At 39.2% G+C, this 21,252-nt stretch overlaps 1 protein-coding gene and 2 long non-coding RNA genes across 4 annotated transcripts in view; 1 reads left to right on the forward strand and 2 right to left on the reverse strand.

Annotated features, from left to right (window-relative positions):
- The window catches only part of PMEPA1 (prostate transmembrane protein, androgen induced 1), a 184,475-nt gene extending 179,544 nt beyond the window's left edge, over positions 1–4,931 (reverse strand). Inside the window, exons 1-2 of the mRNA XM_064521564.1 lie at positions 4,864–4,931; positions 3,076–3,246 (exon numbers count right to left, since the gene is read on the reverse strand). The gene's annotated coding sequence lies outside the window, so the exon portion shown is untranslated. The remainder of the gene's footprint in view (positions 1–3,075; positions 3,247–4,863) is intronic.
- LOC135330128 (uncharacterized) overlaps positions 1–21,252 on the forward strand; it is a 33,706-nt gene that overhangs the window by 5,785 nt on the left and 6,669 nt on the right. Inside the window, exons 2-3 of one of the 2 annotated variants that reach the window (XR_010391936.1) lie at positions 7,771–7,891; positions 16,579–16,714. This is a non-coding gene — a long non-coding RNA (uncharacterized LOC135330128). Of the gene's footprint in view, positions 1–7,770; positions 7,892–16,578; positions 16,715–21,252 lie in introns of those variants that run through there. The other variant, XR_010391935.1, reaches the window with a different exon arrangement.
- Positions 11,619–21,252, reverse strand: part of LOC135330129 (uncharacterized) — a 208,156-nt gene continuing 198,522 nt past the window's right edge. Inside the window, exon 6 of the long non-coding RNA XR_010391937.1 lies at positions 11,619–11,779. This is a non-coding gene — a long non-coding RNA (uncharacterized LOC135330129). The remainder of the gene's footprint in view (positions 11,780–21,252) is intronic.

Genomic DNA, 21,252 nt, shown 5'->3' on the forward strand with positions numbered 1-21,252 from the left:
AGTGCTTAAAGAACTGGCTAAAGCAATCTGAGAGCTGTTTGTAGGCATCATGGAGGTATTACCATTTATGAATTCATGGAGAGTCGATCAAGTTTCAGATGTCTGGAAAAGGTCGGTCTTAGCATCTAGTTTTTAAATGGAGGGGGAGAGCGAGGGGGAAGAGGAGCCAGGAAATAAGAGGTCAATCATCTTGAATCACCAGAGCAGTATTACAATAAACTATCATATATATTTTTAAGCATTTAAGTGGAAAAAGAGGGTGAAATTACACAAAATGACTTAAACTGATCCAAGGATTTTTCAGCATCAAAGGAGCAAGCCCTACCTTTTTCTCACTTCTCTACGTTCCTACTGCTTACTTTACAGCTGGTTGATCTCTTACAAGATCACTGTACAAGCCAGCTCTGCTCCAGATAAGGAAAAAGGTGTAGACTCCATAAATAGAGACATTCATAATTCCACTATTTGACACGGTATCTCAAAAGTAAATGTGAAAAGCAGAGTATAGGTCTATAAAGTGACTGAGAAACTGGTTGTAGACTCTTACATAGGTAATAATAATCATTGGCGCACTGGAAGGATATCACAAGTGGGGTGCAATCCTTGATCTGATATTAGTCAATATTTTTACTAATGATTTTGATGGTGGAATACAGATTATACATACTCAATTTACTGAAGACAGCACACCAGAAAAAGCTGCAAGCACATAGACAATGACAGGAGAATTTTAAAGGATTCAGACAAACTGGTGGAATGAAATAAAAAAGCCAAAATTCAATAAAGAGAGGTGCAAGATTTTACAGATAGTCAAGAACAGCTAGTTACAGAGACAGACGATTGAATAGGGGACCACTTTCCAGAAAATAATCTAGGTATTCTCACAGATCACAAGCTTAGAAAGAATCAATAACATCATATAAATATTTGAAAAGTAGTACTACTTGTGAGACATGAGAGGCAATCCTTCAGCTGTGCTGATCACTGGCAAGGCCTCACCTTGTGCCCTGCCTTCAGTTTTGGGTACGACACTTCCAGAAGGCTGTGGACAACTGGGAGAGAACCCAGAGAAGAGCCATACGATGACTAGAAATTCAGGTGCGTGAGAAAATCTTCAGAGAACGTAGATTGCTTAGGGTAGAGACGAAAAGAGGGGAGGAAGATGTGAAAAGGATCTAACCAAAGGTAAAAGCTACTGCTGATCGGTAGGGAATAAACTGTTCTTCATGTCCATGTTTAGCAGGACAAGAAGTAATGAACTTAAATTGCAGCAAGGAATGTGTCACATGAATTCAAACTGTTATTAATTATCATTACTAATTTATTAGTCCTATACAGTGTGTCTGCCAACATTCTGCTAAAAGTCATTGCCAGGCTCTGGGCACTTATGGTTAGTTACCACTAATAAAGTTCTCCCCAGAGACTGATTCTGGACGTCAGCCAGCTGGTGTACTTATAGTCTTTCTTCTCCTTCAGTAAATAAACAGTTTAAGGGAGGTAAAACTACTAGTCCACCATTAAACGTGTAGAATGTCTTCTTTCACAGGCCTGGGCAAATGGGACAACTTTTAAAGTAAAAGAGACATGACAGTTTTAGAATTCTTCAGTAGTTTGGTTCAATTGCCTGCGACTTGGCAGAGAGAAGCAGCACTGTGCAGCTCAGGAACTACTTCAGATGAACAATACCCTCATGACTTTGGGCTCTGCTGCAGCAGCAGAGGAGTGCCAACTCTCTCCAACTGCGACTTGATTGATTATGGCTGGCAGATATCCATTATAACTAATGGGGAATCTCAATAGAGTTGAGTCAGGTTTTATTTTACCAAAGACCACTAGTTAAATAAAAATTGGTTACAAATAATTGGCTCAGTGCCACCTCCAGAAAATGTTAGAAGTAGAGAAAGGAAGATGTAGGAAAACTTTGGATCTGATCAGAAAGGGAGTTTGGGGACACAGAGAGCATAAGAAGCCTGCTTAAGTTTGCTAAGTCCAATTTCATTAGTTGTTCTGAGCCTCAGGAAAAAAAGAAAAACATGAAGCAAAACCCAGGAGTTGCATTAACACTTTAACATTTTATATAATTAACCTGTGGCATCCTCTGACTCAAGAATTCAAAAGCTTAAGAATCCAGACAGTGTGAGAGACAACTAGAGAGTCAGATGGATAACATGAACATTAGTTAGGATCAACATTTGTAAGGAATGTCTGTTCTTTACACTGATTCCTTCCACCTTTCTCCCAAGCACCACCCTATCCCAAAACAGGATACATAGAGTAGGAAAATTTTTCATGTCCAACCTTTTTCTGTGGAAAGGAAGAAATCAGCAGCAGTGAAATGCTGATTTTTAACAAATATTTCATTTGAAACAGAACTCAAGAATTCAAAAAGGATCATTACAAATTTCTATATGAAACACTACCCTTTTCAGTTCAAGCTGAGTATTAATTTCAGAGTTTTTAGGTTTTGGTTTAAAATGCACTTTTTACAAAGCTCAAAGTAGAGTATCAAAATGACAGACTCTGAAGAATTAAAAACTTAAAAAATTTCATGTCAATGAAAATTTGAATAAACATTTTCAAAATATTGCAAAATTTCATTTCATTCATTTCCCACTAAAATATTGCCAGGGAACCTACAACATCAGATTTCCACCATCTCTAAAAATATTGGAAAAGACTGTGGTTGTGATTCATTAAGGCAATACCCACATAGCTGTGGGTAGGACTTGTCTCACCTAGTCTGAGACATTTATGGTGTTGAAATCCCAGTCTGAGCTAGTCATCACGACTTCCTTTAATGTCAATGGTAAGAAGCTTGTGTGATGAAACTTTATTTTATGGTAGGCATCTAAAATAGGTCAGATGCATCCTGTTTCTCACCATAAATAAAGGGATATCTTAGATCAGATGGAGACTTCTGCCTTGTTGATATCTTACGCTAAACATTCCTGTTTCTATATAAATGAAGTAGTTAAAACATTAGGTATCACACAGCATATGTTAAGACAAGCACAAGGAAGACAATGTCTACAAGAGGTGTAATTCATTCTGGAATGGATTCCCTTCACCACCTACCACATATGACCTGTGGTATCTTCTTCAGGGCACTTCCAAGGCCATCTGCTTTCTCTTCTGTTGTGTCTGCATTTTGGTTTTTGCTCAAGGCAGAGATATGTAGGTGTCTTTGATAGTTTTGCTTTCTGCAGCCCCAAGGATTCAGCACAGAAATAAAATTTCACTTAGACACTGAAAAGATAGAAAATGTGTGAAAAATTGTAATAATGTTCTCAAGGTTGTTGGATTAACTTCCTGTTGCCATCACTGACAATGATTTATCCTGGTTGTTTAAATTCTGCTGGTAACCATGATGCAGTGAGGTCAGCTATGCTGTCATTGTGCCGAGACAGAATTTTCCAAAGCTAAGCATGAATCTCTAACTTTCTCTCAGCTCTGGTGACAATGTTTTCAGTAACATATGAGAGGGAAATAAAAGCTTTATCCTTTCTACTTAGATATATGCCTGTTGGTCACTTATTGTTCCACCATACTTCTCTATTGTAACTGCTTAAGCTTCTGAAACATCATAATTAACAGAGAACAGTTAGTGCATATGAGGTAGTAGCTCCACTTAATGGATGGGGATTAGTGACAGGGCATCATTCTACCAACTCTACCTCATTTCCTCGACAGAGTGTAAGTGCTCTGGACTTCCAAGCATGCAAGGACTCCGTCATCTGAGTTTAGAAGCTCGCAGCACGAAGTATGTGAAGCCCATACTTATGATGTATGAACAAACCATTTCAGAATTCAATGAAGAGACTTTCTTTCCTTTCTTCTCATCTGATGGATGGTGATGGAAAGCAAAAGCAAGGAAGAGCTGAAGTATAGTGAACTGAGCTATAAAAACATACTATAAGGATGTAATGAAGGAAAGCATATGGTCAGAGATGGAGCAGTGAGAACCCTGAGTTAGCAGTGGAGCAGGCCAATGGTTCCACAAAGCACAATACAGCACAAATGTGGTTATCCTGTTGCAGATGTGAGCTGGCTCAGATGGAGGCATTTTGGCCACAGCTCCTCCTGTAATATGGTCAATCCACCCCCATAATAAAGATTCATTTATCTGAGGCCCAAACTCTGTCATTAACAATGACAACAACAAAAAGCTAAAAAATCCCTCTAAAGCTAATTGATGGTTTATCCTCTACCCTCTCAGAGGAGCCACGGACAGAAAAACCCACTATTAAGGTACAGAACCAAATGATTAAAACCTTATCAAAATATTTCAAAAAAGGCTTTTCTTTTTTAAGTTTATGAACTGAAATTTTTTAAACATCTCTTTCTTTGTATCACTGTCCTGCTTCTCCCATAGACTGCAGTCAGTGGCAAATAGACTCAGATAACTTCAGCACTCAGTAGTGCCAAAGAATCGAAGGGTGGATCAGAATTTGCGTACTGTGAAGGCACGGAGCAAAACAACAAAAAAATACATCCTGGAAGGATCCTCTGCTGAGGTATTCGTCTCCGATTCAGATCAGATGGACTCTCCAGGTCTCAGAGACTGTTCCCTTGGGATGCATTAGTCCATTTCTGGTTCACCATGGGAGCTATCTGTGCCTTGAGAAAATGGATTCCTGCCTGCAGAGCTATTCTAGCGCACTCCTTCCTGGCCCTGAGCACAGCAATGTGATCCTGTCCCTCAGCGACTGAGTCTTGTTCGTGGCTTGGAATACCCACCCAGCCCCTGTGAATGCAGGGATGGGGTCAGGGGTCCTGTGTCGTGGCCCACCTCCAGGTGTGCCCTTTACTGCAGGGTATTACAGCTGGTGACAAATCCATCTCTCCAGAAGACAAGCTGTTTACCGTTTTCCATGCCAGGCTTTTCAGTTTATGGACCAGGCCAGAAGTTGACTCCATGAAGACATCCAGAGGGAAGGAAAGGAGTGGAAATCTATGGCACAAGAAAGGGGAAAGTCAGTGCTAAAAGAGTCCTTCTGTGGTGGTAGGAACCAGATCTTCAAATCTTGAGATATCCAAGGTCAAAAGAAAGGGAGGAACTACCTCCCGAACTTCTACAGCCAGAATCCAGGAGGAATATTTCCCTCTTTGTTTGGTGAATTATAAAAGACGTTTGGCCATCATTTAGAGCAGGAACAAACCTAATACACACGCTCCTCCAGCCAAATCTGCCAGTCATATCACATGGATTTGCACTGAAGCTCAGTTGCTTGAGATTTTTTTAATGGAGAGCATATTCAGCTCACTATATATTCTCATTGTGTTACCATCTATCCATCATCTAGTATATGCACAGCTATAAAAGCACAAACCAGATCGTCATTGTTATTTTTTGAGAAAACATTCCTTTGTTCAAGTGAAAAGCTTTGTCTCCTTCAGTGGTACTGGATTTTAGTTCTTCTAAAATCTAACTTTATAAAAGCCCTCTGTAAAAGCAGATAAAATGAAAGCTTTCTGTGTAGGAGTGATTAGAATTCTGTAGTGTCGCAGTACATTTTCATACTGATTTTTTCTTGTGTGTTTTTCCCCCTTCAGAATAGTACACTTGTGGGCTCTACAGATCTTAAAATAGATTGAAGATAACATTTTTAAAAATCTACACTTGGGGGCTTGAATTATCCAACTTTTTTGCAACTTTGAGGGAGGTAATTCATTTCAGGGAATTCAAATGTGGGTGACTACACTTCTGGGGCCAAAATCAAACATAACAGTGTATAGAAAGAAGGCTGAAAATATTTGGCTCCTGTGCGCTTCCCTTTATTATAGGTGCAGAACTCCTCAGGAATGCAAATATTACATGGTTTAATTGTTTCTGCAGCACCTTTATGGAAAACATGTATTTCCTAATGATATGAATTTAACATAATGATAAGGACACAGCCTCGCAGCCAGCTGCAGACCTCCTCACAAGTGCTGAGCGCCCGCTGCCATTCTCACTGCAGTCTGCGGCAGCAGAGGTTGCTCAGCATACTTGAGGACTGGGCCTTAATTCCCTCGCAGGTCCTAAAAATCCACAAAAGACACATCAAGCTTTTGCAAAGCCTGGGCCTCATATACATCACTGGAGTGCTCAAGTGAGCCATGGCATCAAGACCTGAGCAAATATTTAAAACAGAAATAACTCGAAGCGAGTGGATAATCCAATCACAGGGAAGTTTGAATGGGTCTGGGCCAAACGGCAGGGAAATCAATTTGAAAAGTGAAAAGAGCACAAAACCAAAACCATTGTAATGGCTTCACTGGCTTTTGAATTGGGTCCCTTTAAAACAAAAATCTGATTTTTTTCTCTTCCCTCCTTGTGTATTTGATTTTATGATTTAATAGATTTATCTTTTAGTTCATGCTGCCATTGAACAGTGATTTCCATTCTCGTTTTCTTTATGGAGATGGTATATAAGCAACTGTCTTTAACCACAGGTATCAATCCATTGACTTCAGCAGTATTACCAATATGCTCATGGTTAGACATATGCTTAATTAACAAGTAGAAAAAAGGTCTTAAATAGTTGCCTGATATGGGAAAGCTGTTTTAGGTTAACTACAAATGTGATTTGCCTTGTGGGAAACTTTGTCTCACTTCCATGACTGAGGGCAAACCATAATGGAGTAATGGACAGATAATGCACTTAACTCCATCTTTTTAAACAATATTTTATTGATTTAACTGAAAATCTCAAGTCTGTGGACTTGCTCTCTATAATGCCAGCCTCTAACCATGTTAAAGGAACACTGCAGTCTGAAATTTTAACCCTTTCAAGTTTTTTTTCCTTTTAAAAGCTCCTTTGTCTCAAAAGATGGCATGAAACAAAGCCAGAAGCTTTTCTTTGGCAGACCAATTGGAAACACAGATAGAGAAGAAAAGCAAACAGGGACAGCCCAATTTGTGTCACAGCTCACTACATTAGAGCATGTCTGAGCCCTGATTTTTTCCTCTGTTCATGCCAGCACTCCTTTGATGATTACTTTATCTGAAAAAGATAAGACATTATGAATTTGATTACAGCATCACTCCATGTGGTTTGACAGGGCCTCAAGCACATTGGTAAATTGCTGTCTGAGCGGTTCCACTATTATTACATAGCATGGCTCACAGTTTAGGACTAAGGTGGCATAAATATAGAACTTAAAAAAACGGTAATAGTCACTCCAAGCCTTTAAAGAAATTACTCTTTTAAAGTTACAGTGTCTCCCCATTACTTGCAATGTCATTCAGTTAAACATTAATAATTGCTGGCTGCTGTATCACCTGCAAGCTCAAAGCAATCCCAAAGCCCAGCTCTACAATGGTGAAATGTCTTTTTGACCATCTTTGTAGAATTTAATCAGTACTTAAATTGTACAGGACCAACAAGGAGAACTGTTTATGGCAGTTGCTTTGAGACTGATATAATTTTCAAGCTGAATTTTATGACTGTGCAGTATTTTAACTAGGAGAACACTACAGTAACTGTAACCTTAACAAGTGGAGCATTTTACAGTTTTTTTTCTATGTGCTGCTCTGGGATTCAATGTACGTAATACTCTCTTAGTTTAAGGACCTAGGTCTTGACACAAAGAAATCTAATGTACACTACAGTTCATGGTAGGTCATCTGTAGAGCAAGTATATACATTGCCTCATTATCACTGTAAATTCAGAAAACCAATTACATTATTATTATGCCTTAAAAACGTAGGGCTATAGTTGGGGGGAAGTCTAAGGAATTCTGAAGTGGGACCATTTACATTTCCTCCTGCCTTCTTCCTTCTGCAGAGATCTTAAGAGAAAAAAACGGGGAGAGAGCGTGTGGAAGACTTAACTCTTTAAAAGGGAGACATCCCACTGGAAGATGGAAAGCCCTTCCCAGACACAACTGGTTAATCTGGTTTTGTAGGTATGTAGTAACCCACTTGGAAAAAAAAAACCCACAATCATTTCTAGCCCTTCAGCTACGATATGGCCACCAGAACAGCTAGTGTGTTATCAGTTACGGCTGGGGGAAGAGAAACTTTCAGGGGGCAAGAAGGGTGTAGCAGGGATAGAACAGGGTGCAAGGGAAGAAGAAAATTTAAGTAAGAGTAAAATGATTATCTTTTGTGAAAATAATCACTGATAAAGCAGTCACCGCCTGACCATCTCTCAGCCACCACGATCAGTGCAAGGGGAGGCAGGAATCCAAGCCAGGGCACACATCTGGGACAGCAGGAGCTGAGTGTGGCAACATCATCAAGGGAAAGAAGAAACTTGAATTCATGAGAACAGGAAGCCCATGGAGTGATGCAGGGAAGGGGTGACTGCACCTTGCTGCACAAGACACTTGGAAATAAAGGTGTATAATCCAAAAGTTAAATACTTCTTTAACTGGCAAACAACATCCCATCTTTATTTTACTTGATTAAAGACAGAGTAGAAATCCCATGTTGTGTCCTGAAATGTGCAAAAATATGGTCATATGTTATTATGCTGCAGATGGGTTGGTACTCATAGCCCAGCTGGGCTGGGAAGCAGTTGAGAAGTAACAGGGAAAAAAAAAAAAAGGCTTTCCTCCCAAGGGGATACACACGACAGATGAGAGTTGCAGGGCAGCCACAGCAAGCTAAGCCATTGCACTGCACATATGTGTGCATGTGTGTGTGTTAACACGTGTGACTCTGTGTGTGTTTTTTGCTTCTCAGCACTTGATCCGATTTCATTTCCCTGAGAAAGTTCCCCAGTATCAATCCTGGCCTAAAGCAAGTTATGAGTGATAACAGGTCTGGGTCTGTTTCTATTTCCCCAGGCTCAAAGTTCACGGAGTGAGTCAGAGGTATTGCAAGGGCCTCCATGTAGGGTCCGGTTCTGCAAAGCTTTCCTCCTACAAATTGTTCTTAATCATGCAGCTTTCCTGGGACCCCTTCTCTATATCAGGTTTGCATACTCCAAGCCTGCGCCGTCTATAGAGTAGTGTCACACTTGCTTCCTCCTCAGCGGACATGGTGTGCATTAAGACGAAGCAAAGAGGGCCCCCTGCTTTGATGTGCCTCACTGGAATCCAAGAAAAGTGTATAGAGAGTATTTTAATAATTAAGAATTATGGATTTGAAAGCAAAGCTGCTAGCATTGCCAAGCTCAACCAAGGTCTTTGAAAAGAACTCTGTCAAAATGCGTTTCTAAGAAGAAATTATGTTATAAATTATTTTTATGGAATGCTCAAATGTTAAATGAATATTTAGGTTGCAGTTCATGAAAACCTCCTTCTTTTGAAAAAATGTTTTCATTTTTTAGATTTCTCTTTGTCAGCATTTCTAACAGTAAAAATGACAAACTTTCATGGGTAGGTGCCAATGGAGACAGCTGTATTTTATTATTGAATACTTCTGGTGCTTAGTTTGGCACCAGTCCTGTTTATATTGCTAGTAAGATTTCATGCAAGCCTTTGCAAGGTCTTGTGTTTAAACTTAAATGTCTGATATGGTTTGTAATTGATTCCACCCAGCTCCCTCCCTCCTCCTTCTCAGTCCAGTTTGTAAAAGAGAATTTATCACTGTGTGGGGAACAAAAACTTTCCAGTGGTGCAAATTCAAAGACAAAAATCCCTTAGCAAGACTCCTAGAAACCTCTGGTTCTATTATGATTCTCTTCAACTGCTAGGAGAATGTATTAGTTCCTGCTGTTCCTGTCCTAGGATTCTTATTTTTTTGTATGTTTTGATTAATTAACTTTTCTCAGTGTTAAACCAAAACAATCTATGTGATTCCCATCTTAGAGCAAAAAGTTAGAGTTTGACTGTACCTCCCGGTTCCTTATTCTTCTGTTCTTTTGTGCCTATACCTTCATGCTCACTGTGGATATACCAGGCAGTTTATCGCATGTTTGAATGAGAGGTGGTGAATCTCAAAAAGCAATTTCGCAATAATATTCCTTAAACAGGAAGAGAGATACGCTTTGGTGCCTTTCTGCAAAACACTGAATGGGTGAACTTCACTCCCATGGAGGCTCACGTTATGTGAACATGAAGCCCCTAAGGCCAAAGGATTTGTTTTATATGAGTGAACTTTAGATGGAGCACAGGAAAAGAGTTTTAAAAAAACATCCACTAGAGCTCCAGCACGGCAAACAAGGCAGGTTGGGTGTCGTCCACACAGACCCCAATATAAACAAAGCATAAAACACCCAGTGACCAATTTAGCATGTAATGAGCTATTCCTAATGAAAATCAATGAACTGCAGTTTGCCTTGAGAATCACCTGTCACTGCCAAGACCTCTGTGATAGCCAAAGCCTGATCACACCTCCTTCACCATTGCCAGGTCTCGCAGTGGGTACTGAGGGGCCTGAGATGATCTTTTTGGCATTTGCCAACACTGTCAGTATCACAACATCCGTATCTCGACTGGGGACTTTAGGGTTACTGCAGTACAGGAACTCAGAGTGTGCCCTATTTTACAGTATTCTGATCTTGTCCTTATCAGATCATGCACAGAATTTCACCATGTTTAAAATTAGATTTTGCTTTTGCCTCGTTTTATAAGAGCATAGCTTCCACACCTTCCAAAACTCATTCCCTTAGCACTGCTGACAAATATTATACAGAGATAAAATGGGCTATTCACGATCAACTCAGGTTCCCACATTGCTCTGTATCCTATGCTGGGCCCCTGTTAAAACTGTAAATATACTCCCTTACCTCATTTCTTTAAATTTTGTTACAGTGAACTGCATGTGCAGCTTATCTTACCATAACAAATTTCTCTTATATCCATAGCTGGAATGACAATGCGTTTCTGTAGAGGAAGAAAAATCTATATTGGGACTTTAAAAGTAAATGTTTCTCTCCCACCCACCATAAAAAATGTCTAGAAGCTTTCTGCAGCCATAAACCTATGAAGATAGTTGCACAGGGCATGATTTTCTTTCAAGTGAAATGAAAGAATACTACATAGATTCCAATATGGAAAGAAGGCTATAATTACATGCCATACAAATATCATGACAGAATTACAAGTCTCCTATGCCAGTAACTCAGGCTAAGGGCTGTGGCGTTCAGATAATCCCTCTCTCACAAGGTGAACAGAAGATGGTGCATCAGTAAATTGGCACCAGAGCCTAATTAGTGCTCTCATTCAGCCTCCTTAGTAGGAAGAGATGGCAGAAGATGTAGATAATATTCAGCCAGCAAAGGGGCAAGCAGGCAGGTCTGGATTAATACAAATTGCAGACCCAAAGATCCCTAGAGAGTAAAAAACAGGCTAAAAATATATCCAGCTTAATCACCCCAGCATGCAAAACAGAAATCTCATAACTTCTTTTGCCACCGTGGATATGTAGACGAATGAACCCATGTTTCCTCTGAGTGCTTATTTCACCTTCTAGTACTCTGGAAAGGGGGAGCAGAACTAGTATAATAACTTATCCTGAAACATTTCTGGAGCTAAAGGTCGGGTGTTCCAGGAGAAGCAAGTTCCAGAGGAATGTAACTCTCCAAGAATTCACACATCCAGCTCCCACTCCCATCGTGATGGGGATGATTAGCTGAAGTCTCCTGATGAATGTAGGGGTTTGTAACAAGTCAGAGAGAGAAGTGATCTATTAGGTCATTTAATCTAGTCTAGCACCACTGTGTGGATAGGTCAATACCTTAGATTTCACACAGGACTCTCAGGCAGTGTGAGGTCTACGACATAAACATAATTAAGTCCTCTTCCACTTGCAAGGTGGACAGCTTCACTACAATTCAGCATTCATCAAAGTTGCTGGACAGTCTTCAAGATTCTTCCCTGCTACAAAGTTTTACTACAGGCCACCTAGAAGCAGATAAGCCTTGTGAGTTTAACATCTGAAGATAGAAAAAAAAGTCAGTTCTTGGCTAGTAGCAGATAAACAACCATTTTGCTTGACCAAGACAGCATTTCAGACTCTTGGACTACAGGTACATCTAGTAGGACCTTGACATGATGCAAGTTTTAACAGCAGGCAGATTTATTTAATCAATACATCTGCCTGCTGTTAAAACTTGCATCATTTACCAGTCAGGCAAATAGAACTTACTGATAACCAACACCGGTAAACAGAGTTGTACATAGAACTTGCTCCAGTGTCAGGCAAACCCAAATCATAATCAATTTGATTTAATGAAAATAATAATCTCAATTGCATTTAGCATCCATTTAAGTTGGACTTGAACTATGATTTAGAATTTTCTATTTAAGAGAAAACCTGCAAAAATCAAAAAATTATACTGCATTCAGAATAAGAACACCAGTGGGAGAAACTTGAGCAGAAATCACATTTTTCCCTGCCCACAAAAAATGCAGACTTTTTCCTCATACCCCTATTGTCAGAATCCTTCCATCAGCAGAAGAAACAAGAGATGTACTAACAGCCTTCCAAAAAGGCTGGAAATGTGCATTTGGGGAGCCCACCATACCAAGGCTATTTCCATCACTTCAAAGTGAGTACAGAATATCGAAGCTTTGCCTTTGACTTCCATAGGGGCAGGATTTGACTCATTGGATGCAGCCTCACTCTGTTTACGTGCAAATGCAAATGACTGTGCAAAAGGGAGGGCACAGACAACTATTACATTTTCCTGGGCCTGGCCAAACTGCCAGTCAAGGGACTCATGCTCCAAGCCTCAGCCAGAGTTCCCACCCCACCTACCAGAGCCTCTCATCAATGTTTTTCAGGCCCTTTAAATTCTAGAAATTCAATATCCAAGGAAAAGAAGACATTGATAAATGATTTAAAGAGATATATTATTTTTCTCCAACCATGTTAAAGGAAATAGATACAAAGTTCTAGAGTGCAGTCAAAGTGCCCTGCTGGGCACTGTAAAGTCTTAAGATATCTAAAATATAATTAACCCCACAACTGTCAACAGCAGAGGTGAATTTGATCCACTGTATCTTTAAGGAAACAGACCCTTTCTTCTAGAAAGCATGAACCACCATGAAATGCTGACATCCATATTTAAAGATGAACCTGCAGCTTATCTACATATGCTGAGCAGAATAAGCTTCCTTTCTAGTCTAGATTGTAATGGGCAACTGCTTAATAGGGTTTCTTCATAAACTCCAGATTAAACAGTCCTCAAGGGCTGCTAATGACAGATTGGAACAGTCTGATATTTTGGGGTCTGCACGGCACTTTTCACAGGCAATCAGATATATTGCTTCCATTATTAGGTCTGGCAGGGGGTGTTTTCATCAGGTTTTGCCTGAAAATACACATGAAAAAAAATTAGACTTTTGATATTAAAGTCACCATCAGAAGTCCAGGTTAGAACAAACAGCTGGAACTTTGAGTTTAGAATTAGAAAATAAGTCTTAGTATTAAAGGCCAGATCTGTATCTCACTGGCATCACTGGATATTTAACCATGAAGAATCAGGTGGACCTAAAAGAGAAACAGTTCAAATAGCTGCTAGATACCGAACCACAGACTTGAGAAGTTTGAGGCGATTCTGTTTGTTTGTTTCTCACTTTCACTTTTTTAGCTGTTTCTTTTTTAAATTTGTAGAAACAAAAAAAAAAGAAAAAAAAAGAAAAAAAAAGAAAAAGATATCCACGCTAAAAACACATCCTGGATCACAAATTCCAGTTTAGATCCAGCTTTTACAAGTAGGATCATAAAGCCTGGAAAAATATGTATTTTCATGAAAAGACTTGCATAATGACACCTTTCAGCCAGCCTCTGGAAAAAAATTCACAGAGTTCCACATTTCAGCAGAAATGCATCTGTAGTCACACTGCAAAATGGAAGAGGTGCCATCCTTTGGCCTGCTTATTTAAGAAAGAGAAAAAGAGAGAGACACAAGAGGGGACACTCAGTATCCTGAAATGTAATCGGTCCAGTTCTCATTTACACCAAAGGGAAATTAAAGCAGCAGCTCTTCCCTTCGTCTTGAGATAAGGATATGACTTTTAATGATCGTTGGAGTAACATAGCTTCAGAAGTGCAGGAAAAAACCCCTCTCTCTGACTTGCTATGGGGCTTTTGCAGTTTGAAAAGATTCCCAGAACTGTTGACTTTCACTCAGCTGTTTATCTCTGATTTATACAATTCCCCACCAAAATGGTTTCTTATAATTTTCATTTGGGCGAATGTGATAGTGCTCTTCACCTTTTGTGTTATTCTCTTCACTGCCTCCTCTTGCTTCTTAGAGATTTACAGCTCTGCTGACATAAGTTTTCAAAATCCACAGTACGCAGCATGAAAGCTGTTAGGGCTCTTAATTCATTTGGCAAAACCCATTAAGATTTTGTGAGTGTTGTAGAAGTTTAACAACCTTCCCAAGGGAGGCATTCAGCAGGAGTGATGACTCAGAGGACAACAAACTGCCACACATCGGTTTGTTGTTAAAGATGGATACTGCTCCTCTCTGCTTTGAAGGGAAGTTCTTAAAAGCATGGGTCAGATTGGTCTGATTCTTGACTTGCCACAGACTTTGTGTGTGACTTTGAACAAGACATGCAGTTTGGCTCTGAGATTCAACGAGACTGAGGGTAGGTGGCACTCAACAGATCAGGATTACAACTGCTTATAGCCTCTTCATTCACAAATACGTATAATATAGTCTACCCACTTAAAAAGCAAGGCTGATCCAACTCTGAAGCAGTAAATCTACTGTGGGAGAAAAGCTCCAATATGAATGTAAACTCTAGGCTTAGCTCACCAACAACTCTGCATAAAAGAAAACTTCCTGAGGACTCTGGGCCTAAGAAACAACCAAAAAGCATCCCAGTTGGAGGACTCCCCGAACCTTCAGCTCACAGCACAGCTAACAAGGCACCTTTATTTAGCCCATAGGACAGGTAGGTTTAGATGTTTGGTTCACATGCTACTCAAACCAATTGATTTTGGAAACCTACATAATTTCTGAAAAGCATCTATAAGTCTTCTTCATCAGAGGAAATTCCTGAAGACGTTTTGCTTCTAATTGTAAAAAAAAGGTAAAGGCTCCTGAGAAACACAAGACAATTAGAAAATTCTCACCAGCTACTTTTTCAGTTTAATCTGCCTTGTTACCTAAAACTTTGTAGAGAATGAAGAACAGCTCAAAATTGAATGATAATGCCAATGCTTGGTGCAGGATGTAAATACACTTCAATTTTCTTAGCATGCTGAAACAGAGCTCTGCATTTTAACTTCTCTGTTTGATGCCTAAATTAAGCCCAGCAAAATCTTTCTTGGTTTATAAAACTGTATTAATTAAGAAAGTGCCTGATTTCATTCCTGTGAGTAGGTTTAGAATGACAGATTTGAAGGGAAAGTTTCATCAAATTACTGCTTTAACTAAACACTGAAAACTGATGACTGAAATGATATGTAACTCCCAGGCTGCCAACCCAGAACCTGGATGCCCAGAGCACGGATATCGACGTAGAAAGGAATTAGCAGTGTTTTAATTGCAAGCTTTAGGCTTAGATTACCAGTGCTTCAGGCACTCGTAAATTTTCTAGGCCCTGGTGACGTGTGGAATAATTAAAGGATCTGTCAAAGCATGGCAAAATTTTATCTGAAACATCCAGGAGAAACAATCATTTATTACAGCCTTATAAAAAGATAGATGTTGCCCTGTTTACTTCTGCAAACTTTCCTGAATAAATGTTGTACTTTGAAAGATCTAAGAGTTTCCTTGCTACAAACACAACGGTCACATCTGTGTAGACAGGCTAATTGTTTCAATTGCAGCCATGAATTTGGAGGCATCAGAACTGGGTCCTAGGGATGCTACTTGGAGAGGTTTCAGCTTTATCACCGTCCAGTGCATGTGGGTCCTCCTGCTGTGTCCCAGGACAGTGTCTGTTCCTACACCATCACCCTTCTCCTCTTTCTCCTGCCCCCAAGTACTGAGACCAGCCAACACAGGCAAAGTCATGCAGCACACCAGCTACCGCACCAGGCAAAGGAGGGCAGGAGGAGCAGGCATTCACCTGGTTTTCCACACTGCAATGTGCCATGTGCTCTAGGACCTCAGACATCCTCTGTAAACAGCAGGCTGACTAGCCCCATCTCTTAACGGGGCTCAGAAGCTGGAGCGTGATGCTGTGGTGGGAATGCTATCTGTTCAAGTCTAATGCATAGAGCAAGACACTTGTGAGGACCAGTACCTGCAGTACACAGAATCAGTAGGAGACATATGCAGGACAGAAACAACTTCACACAGTTGGTCCAGAAAGAGCAAGAAATGAGCAGCATAAAGGCAACTTTTTATCCAAAATGATGCTATCTCATACTTTTCTCAAAGCTCCAGATCTCTGCAAATCTGTAGTAAGAAATGTTCAGTACTTACAGGACAGTGTCCAGAGAAATTTAAATATTCCAAAGTCTTGTGCAAATCAAGATAAACTTCAGCCAAAAAGAAAAATCTTTTATTTTTCTAAAACATGAGAAATTCTCTCATCTATAGTTTAGATAATTTTTCAGAAAAAGGCATCAGTCTACTAAGTGTTTACAAAAGAGTCAGTAATTATGTACTGGAAAGTTCCACAGACAGAATCCTTAGTTAAACAGATCATGTGTTTTCTACCTACTAGCCAGAAGACCACATCATACTTCACTTTGAGTAATCCTGCCATGAAAATGGCAATTCTTTTTTCAGAGTTGTGATGGAGACTGAGCTACCCTCTATTTGCCAACGAGACACCCTACCCCAGGTGGTCTCCCCAAGTCACCTACCGGACAGAGCAGATGAGTGTACTTTGAGGCCTTGTATCTGAGAAAGGTACTGTCAGCACTGAAAAGGAAAGCCCACGAGTCAACAGAAAATTTGGTTTCTCACTGTTGCCAGTTCTTTGGACTCTGCAAACACAAGTATTCATTGCAGGAAAGAAGCGCATGAAAGAAAGATACTGTGGGCTGCTTGGAGCTGTTGCTTCCATGCCACCCACTATACTAACTCTTAAAAATAGGACTGCATTGAAATGATCCCTAAACATTTCCTTCACGTAATGGTGGTTGAACACTGGTACCTAATGCTCATACCTCTTCCACAGCATCTTGCTTTAAATTATAGCCACTTGATGTTAATTTTCAGCCCTAGCAATTACTGAGTAATTTCTGTATTTTATAGAAGGTGTTGCAGGAATATTCCTCTTGGGGTGAATCAATATTAGCTTATACCAAGAAAGAGTATTTTACAGTAGATAGTTACTCTTTTTTATTTTATTTTCTGCCCAACAGACATTAATTCTGTGGGCAATTCTAATATTAAGTGTACATGTATGCAGTAGGTAGGTGGCAAGGAGAGTTTTTGATTATTGTATGGACATACCTGTCAAAGCTCATACTAATGTAATTAGAAATCCATTGCAATGAATACTGGACTATGCATAGAGCTTAATAATAGTGTTTGGAATAGGACTTTATAATGAGCACAGCAGCATAGGCAGCCATGGAGAAATGAAGTTCTCCGCTTACCCCAGAGAGGGGTGTGGAATAACCAGTGGTATAACAATATGGTGTAGTGCAACCAAACCAGTAAAAAGCACACAAGTTCTGCTTATTTCTTTAGGCAAAACTGCCACACAACTTAGCAGGGAGTTGCATGAATATCATCCAAAATTTCCTTCTGGAGGAATGGTCTCAAGAGATAAAGGGGCAAAGTAAATCTATGCCAGGACTTCTCTGCTTTGACTGTCCCTAACATCAACATTTATCATTCTGTGATGGCCACTTGAACTGAAGAGAAATGAAGATCTATTGAACTCAGAAGGAAGGGCTTCACTGCATTGGGCCTTAGAATCTGTTCAGAGACAGTTTTCTGACATTAATGCTCTACACCACATATGACCAGAAGGTTCCCTGTTTTGTTACAAGTCCCCAAGCCTACTAATTTCTTTCATTATTGGGAATTAAATATAAGTTGTGTTGCTGGAATAGTAAAATTAGAGAGGTGTCATCAAAAAGCCTAAGAAGGAACTGTTTTGCCATTCCTGTGCTTCACCAGTACATAGCCCTACCTGCACTTTAGATTCTTACCAATTGTGAACACGGAGGTGAAAACATACACACAGAGGAGCACGTACCACATCGTATGAGTGACAAATATGCTTCGGCAGTAGTTTAGATGGTAACAGCTCTGAGAATCTCTAGAATGGAGGGCAAAAGTCAGTCTAAACCTCTATCCATTTGATAGAAAAAAAACCCATTTCTACTTTTTTATTTAGTGTCTGACGCTGAAAGTTACTAACCTCTTCTGAGAACCACTGATCAACCCCACTTTCTATGAACTTTGACAGATGTTTAGGGTCCTCAGTATCTCACAGGGATCAGAGGGATTTTACATTGAATCTCACCAGAATGGAGTGTCTAATTTAACCCCCAAAAGATTGATTTGCTATATTGCAGTCTGGGGCAGCAACTATCTCACAGGAGAGAATCAAATCCCCAAAGAATAGTTATAACATGGAAATCGGGTATCAGAACACATCAGCGTGACCAAAGAAGGATAAAAAGACCAAGATTTGCAAATTAAAATACTTAAATTATCAGTAAGCATCCAGGTACATTCAGTAACCAAGACCTCATATTTGAAGTTCTAATTAACTCTGAGTAGAACCCCAACATTGTTGATGTAAAAGGGGCATTGCTGGCTACAGTGACATTTATAGTGTATAAAAGTTTGGCAACCAGGATATTGCCTTATATAACTCTAGCACTGGTTAACTATGTAAATGAAGATGAATCTCTGTAGGCAAAAGTTTAAAATGGGGCACCCAGAATCATACTGCTAAATCTATTTTCCAAACCTTTAGCATTCATATTTAAAAATAGCAAATACTTCTTGTCTCTGTCACTTGAAAAATGAATACTGTTACCCAACACACAACACTATTGTGCAGCTCTGATAGGTGGTCAATCTGTTTGGCATCCAAAATACTTTGGATGGAAAACTGCTTTTCAACATTTTGGGTTTGGGGAAAACCTGTTCATTTATGTAAATATATGTTTGGCAAATGTTTTTATTTTCTGCAAGAGAGAATTGAATAAAAAAGGAAAAGAATGTGTTTTTATAGCAAAAAAGATTGTTATAGCTCCATGAAGGAATATAAGTTGCCTTGAAATTTTGTGCAGAAAAAAGAAGCATGCCTAGCTCGTGTGTCAGTAAAATGCTCTCAAATACATGGAGATAGACTTGTCACACAGAAGGCCCAGAGCATGAGCGAGGCCAGGCGTATCTGGTAGAAAATTACAAATGGCTACATGTGCACTTTTAATTAATGAACTGGTGACCTGACGATGCAGTATCAGGAAACGCCAGCTGGTAAAACTCAGTACAATAAAATGAGACAAAGCAGTTGGAAACTCACTAAAAGTGCAGTGCCTTTACGTGACATCTTTATATGGCATAAAGAAATCCATGTATTTTTTAAAAAAAGCACAAAAGAGAAGGTTTAAATAAAAGCTATGATACAAATATCTTTGCTACTAGTATTTTTCTTGTAGCAAATATTCTTTTATTACAATACTAATTTTAATTGCATTAGCCATAGTGTAGAAATACCTTCAAAGCTGTTAATGACAGTAATGAATGAGTTAAGGCTGATCAAACTCTTTGCAGAGGAAAAAAGTGAGCATAAAGAGACCAAAAAGTTAGTTCTGTGTCAAAGCTAATATCAAAATTCAGCATTTCCCAGTCTTTCATTTTTACACTTAAATACTGTTATTTTTGAGTAGATCAATTTTAAATGTGAGTGCAATGTATTAAACTTAGAAGTGGAGTTTAAATTATTAAAATTACTCATACTAGCTTCAAGCACTACAGCTCCCATTTAAGCAAATGAGTTAAGCACATGCTTAAGTACATTTCTATTGAGTTAAGCTGTTTAGCAAATGCTTTCCCTGCAGGCCTCTTGAAGCCAAAAGCATGTAAGCTTATGCAAAATTTGGGTATATACTTAACTGCATATTATTAACTGCATATATTAATAGAGGTGCAATATTGAATTTGAGATTAATCTTGGACCCCTGTTTTCACTTTGTATTAACAAATGAATTACTGCATGGTTTTGTTTTGGTTTTGCCCTTATCACACAGTAAACCATTAAAAATACAGTTGGTAAAAAGAAATTATTACAAGTCTACCCAAGTATTTATGGAAAGGTAAATTCCAGGAATGATTAATGAGGTGGTATCAGAGGCAAACGGACTCCAAAGCAGAGGAGAAAAAAAAACACAAGAAGTAGATCAATCCATCCTCTGTCAGTGCATAATAAACACTGTGGTCTCCCAGCCTGTAATTCACCAGATTCAATATTATGTCATTTAAGAATCCCTGTGTGACACAAATAGAAAAACAAGTTAACAGCAGAAATATAATGGTTAATTTTACATGTAGTGAAGAGATCTGCATGTCTATTCAACCCCTCTGAAGACTCTTGACAGCTGATTTTTTTTTAATTTTTTTATTTTTGGTCTACAATTGACAAAGTGGTCCTGATGACTTGAAATGAGGTTGTCAGGGGGAAATGAATATCATTTATGAGGAATCTCACTGCCAGTGGGGATTATACCAGCAGCAACACTGTCCTGCAAAAATGAGTAAAATTAGTAGCCCCCTTTGTACTGGTGCAGAGCAATATATATAAATAAACAAGAAAGCATGAAGCTAAATGATCGTTTATAGAAGCACAAAGACTGCCCTAGTCCCAGCATCTGCATATTTATTAGTTGCTGTGATACAGCCGAATGCTAGAACCTAAATTACAATAAGATTCAACACACAACTGAGAATAGGTAGACTGAATTAAACAAACATGATGCTGCTTGTTCCCTTTCAGCTGGAAGAATGATAATATGGTACACGTTTTTCAATAAATACGCAGTGATGATACTATTAGGAATTGGAATAGCTGTCGAGTCATAGGACTAATTAGCAGCTTTATGACTGATAAGTGAATGAAAATGTTATATAACTTACTGAATTGCTTTACATAATAGCATAACTCCAATGAATACATTGCACAAACAACTTGGGAACAGCAGCAATAGGCCCAACCAGGTACCTAGTCACAGTGTTGGGAAAATCCCCACTGATTTTAATGAGAGTATGGACCTTCTTCATAACTGGTAGTAAAGGACCACCATCCTTTTTAGAAGAAATAGGTAGATACATGAACATCCATTTTGTCCTAAGAATTGCTTATGATGGCTGTAGTGTAAGATGACCATAATCAAAAGAGGAAACACTTCCATGAGTCTCCGAAGACTTTGGATAATGGAAAATTTTCATGTTAAATCCATATCTACTACATTTCCTGGTGGGTCCCTAATG

Source organism: Dromaius novaehollandiae, chromosome 16 (genome assembly GCF_036370855.1).
Source record: "Dromaius novaehollandiae isolate bDroNov1 chromosome 16, bDroNov1.hap1, whole genome shotgun sequence".
In the NCBI taxonomy this organism is placed as follows: Eukaryota; Metazoa; Chordata; class Aves; order Casuariiformes; family Dromaiidae; genus Dromaius; species Dromaius novaehollandiae.